Below are 4,083 nucleotides of genomic sequence, written 5' to 3' on the forward strand. Positions count from 1 at the left end.
AATCTCTGGGATCTGATTTCCTCAAGCAATTTACTTTAGGACCATGTTTTGGGTCAGGAGATGGATCTGCCTAGTTTTGAATTTGACACCCTCCAAAAAGGTATTAAGTTCGTATCATGCTCACTTCTAAAGCTGTCACACCCTAGTACAGATCATTGGGGTGTACCAGTACCTTTATTTATTTATTTTTTATCTGGCCACATGGGGTCTTGGCTGTGGCATGTGGGATCTTTCGTTGTGGCACATGGACCCTCTAGTTGTGGCCTGCATGCTTAGTTGCTCAGAGGCAGGTGGGATTTTAGTTCCCTGACCAGGGATTGAACCTGTGTCCCCTGCATTGCAAGCTGAACTCTCCACTAGATCACCAGGGAAGTCCTGCCAATACCTTTTAAAAATCCAGACACTGTGTTCTTAAGATAAAAGCCTAAAAAAAGAAGTCATCTTTGTTTTGTGTCAACATTAAAACTAGAGCACTAAAACAAATGTTGCTGTTGTTGTTTAGTCCCCAGGTCATGTCCGACTCTTTTGTGACCCCATGGATTGTAGCCCAGATTCCTCTGTCTGTGGGATTTTCTAGGCAAGAATAATGCGGTGGCAAGAATACTGGAGTGGGTTGCCATTTCCCTCTCCAGGGGATCTTCCCGACCCAGTGGTCGAATCCACGTCTCCTGCTCGCTTCTCCTGCACTAAGAGTGAATTCTTTACTGCTGAGCCACTGAGGAAGCCTGAAACAATCCAGCTGATAACTTAAATGCTTAAGATACGGAGGAAATGATCAGCTCTATAGCCCTGGAAGCAATCTTTATGTTTATCAATACACCCTCTCTATTGAGCCTGTTTTAGGTAAATTGTTCCTTTTTATCTGTATCAAAACTCATACTGAACAATGAATTCTGGGTTGCAAAAAAGGATTTATTTTTGCGCTTATCTGTAAGTCTTTGTCCACAAATTAAGAACAAACACAACTGCTGTCAATGGCATTTAGTATTGGTCACAGGCTTCTTTGGAAATGTGATGATTTCTTTCTGTGACCCAAATCTGGGTTTTCTAGAGCCCACTTTGGAGTGGAAAGCAAATATCACACACATGGGCTGTGGATATCCGAGGTGGCTCCTGAGACCTGGCAGAAAAATCATAGAAACTTACCAGCCAGCCTTGGCAGCCACTGTCCATCCGAGAGTGATGATCAAGCTAGAGGAGGGAGATGCTGGAGATGCAGATGTGGGCTGGTTGCTCCTCCTTCTCACCTGATCAGCAAAGCTCAAGAATTCCCATACATCTTTTTCCTGTGTGTTTCCATCCCTGTGTCTCTCTAAGGATGCTTAGGTTGATTGCATGTCCTGGCTATTGTAAATAGTGCTGGTATGAACACTGGGGTGCATGCATCTTTTCAAATTATGGTTTTCTCCAGATACATGCCCAGGAGTGGGGATTGTGGGATCATATGGTAGCTCTATTTTGAGTTTTTTTTAAAAGAATCTCCACACTGTTCTCCAGAGAGGCTGCACCACTCCATCACGGCCAGCTTCAGGCTAGTGCCACGACACTGTTGAACGTGGGGAAGGGATGCACACACTGGGCCTTGTGAGCTGACTCCTGTGCAGCCCTGAGCCTGTCCTGTGAGGTCGTTGGATGCTTTAACACAGGGCTGCACAGACTGTGTTTAGCGTTGTTTGGTACAAGACCTGGCACACAGTAGGTGTACTTAGAGAGCTGTGGCTCACACCAGCCAGAACTCTGGGCTTCCGGCCTCCTGGCCCTGCAGAAGACAGCTAATAGGTCCCATCTTCTGAGGGAAGCAAATTGCTAATGATCTTTCAGTAAAATGAGACTCTTTTCCTGGCCTCTGATAAACTGCTCTGAGCAACTTCTTGGAAAGAACCCAGGACCAGTGCGTCTGTCTCAGGGAGGCCCTGGAAAGGAAATCTTTCGAGGCTGTCCCTTCCCACCCCTGGGACAGCCAAATCTCTGCCTCCATAGCTGTGCTCAGCTGCCTTGCCCTTGTGCCAACATATAACCCACAAAACCCCCTTTTACTTTGAGCAAGTTCCTGATGGGTGTTTGTGTGTGTGTGTTTTCCTTTCCTAAGCAACGGCTCTGCTGCTGGCCACATCCAACAAAGGAACAAAGTCACATTGTTCAAAGCAAACAACTCCAGTATCATTTGGAACAAATATACAATCACACTCGCAGACCTCAATCTCCAAACCCAGCTGGACAAAGCAGAGTGAAAGACTCAAGACCTCAAGGCAGCAAAACACACCTTTATCTGTTTCCAAAAGGCCTTTATCAAGTGTAGTTTTCATGTGGGTTTCTTTCCCCCCCGACTGTTACTAATATCCTTTTAGAAACTTGAAAATAGCATGTCTTTCCTTACTGATGGGTTCTGTTTCAGGTGACTTTGACTGATTTTTTCCCTCGCCACCCTGTGGGTTTTGAGGAGGATAGAAAGGGTTTCTTTGGCTTCTCTGTTGGCTTTTGAAGGTCCTCATAGTGAGACGATCATTTCACTTTTAAGATTCAGTCTCTCCATCTGTCGGACAAGATGATCATTTTAGACACGTGTGCCATTAGCTATCCTATGATTCTGGTCTCCTGCCCCCAGGCAGTGGTGCTGATTGACAGGAGAATTTACCACGTGGAAATTCACTGGGTGCAGTCTGCTATTTGCAGACATGCAGGCCAACAGACAGCTTACAGCCTGCTGGGTTCGTGATGCTGGGCACTCAAGGAAACTTCGAGAAAACCACTCCTGCAGGTTACTGGGCTCCCTATGGGCCAGGAATGTACAGGATACAGCCAGCCTGCAAAGGTGGACGGGTGGAGGGGCTGAGTACCCCACCAAGGAGCAGGAGTGGGAGTGACAATGAAGCCCTTAGTCAGCCCTGAAGACATGGCGCTGCCTCTTATGCACATTAAAAAAAAAAAAAAAAAGACAAGTTTTTTCCTAACTAGGCAAGCTCCTAGTTAGGAATTATTCACAGACCCATCAGAGACTGCTAGCCAGGGTACAAGGGAAGAGGATCAGAGGAACCAAAGAACTGAATCACCATGAGAGCCTGACCCAGAGTGAGCACCCGCCTGGAGCCTCACAGCAAGAGGAGCTGAGTCTTGGGAAAGGAATAGGATTTCTCTGGAGAAGAATGGGGAGGGAGGGGTCCCAGGCGGCGAGAACAGCTTAGGCAAACAGCTTGGGCATATGAAGTGCCCACAAACCCGTGTGGGCGTGACCTTGGCCTGGCATGTGCCCACATTTCAGGACAGAGGGTGAAAGAACTCATTCTTCTGAGCTCATCTCTTTAGCAAAAGGTGACTTGCTAAGTGCTTTCTGGGGTACTAGGTCTATGATGAGGGCTGAGGTCAACACAGAAGGAGCACAAGATGCTCCCATCTGGCACACACCCTTCCTCCCCTTTATCATCCTCAATGTGCTGCATGAATGCTTGCTTTAAAGACCACCAAGGGATGTCTCCGATAGTCCAGTGGTTAAGACTCCATGCTTCCAATGCAGGGGATGTGAGTTTAATACCTAGTCAGGGAACTGTTAATAAGATTCCACATGACTCAAGGCATGGCCAAAAAACCTAAAAGAGACCACGGAGAGCTTACCCTCATCTCCGCATCCCAACCCTCAATACAATTGCTGTCTGTATAATTAAGCTTTATTCTTAATCCTGACTTGCTGTATGTCTTCCATTGTTGTCTTGAACAGACTTTTTACGTTTCGCTGCTGCTAAGTTGCTTCAGTCATGTCCAACTCTGTGAGACCCCATAGACGGCAGCCCACCAGACTCTGCTGTCCCTGGGATCCTCCAGGCAAGAACACTGGAGTGGATTGCCATTTCCTTCTCCAATGCATGAAAGTGAAAAGTGAAAGTGAGGTTGCTCAGTCGTGTCCGACTCTTAGCGACCACATGGACTGCAGCCCACCAGGCTCCTCCGTCCATGGGATTTTCCAGGCAAGAGTACCGGAGTGGGGTGCCATTTTGCCATCTCCGTTTATGTTTTAAAGTACTATTTAGTGGCATATACAATGGAATACTACTCAGCCATAAAAAAGAATGAAATAATGCCCTTTGCAGC

The 4,083-nt window shown here is 46.9% G+C and overlaps 1 non-coding gene across 1 annotated transcript; it reads right to left on the reverse strand.

Annotated features, from left to right (window-relative positions):
• Nucleotides 1-847: 847 nt before the first annotated feature.
• On the reverse strand, nt 848-970 carry LOC139036127 (small nucleolar RNA SNORA40). Its single transcript, XR_011488865.1, has one exon. It is a non-coding gene; the product is annotated as a small nucleolar RNA SNORA40 (small nucleolar RNA).
• Nucleotides 971-4,083: the final 3,113 nt, after the last annotated feature.

The sequence above is a fragment of the Odocoileus virginianus genome, chromosome 7, assembly GCF_023699985.2.
Source record: "Odocoileus virginianus isolate 20LAN1187 ecotype Illinois chromosome 7, Ovbor_1.2, whole genome shotgun sequence".
NCBI lineage: Eukaryota > Metazoa > Chordata > Mammalia > Artiodactyla > Cervidae > Odocoileus > Odocoileus virginianus.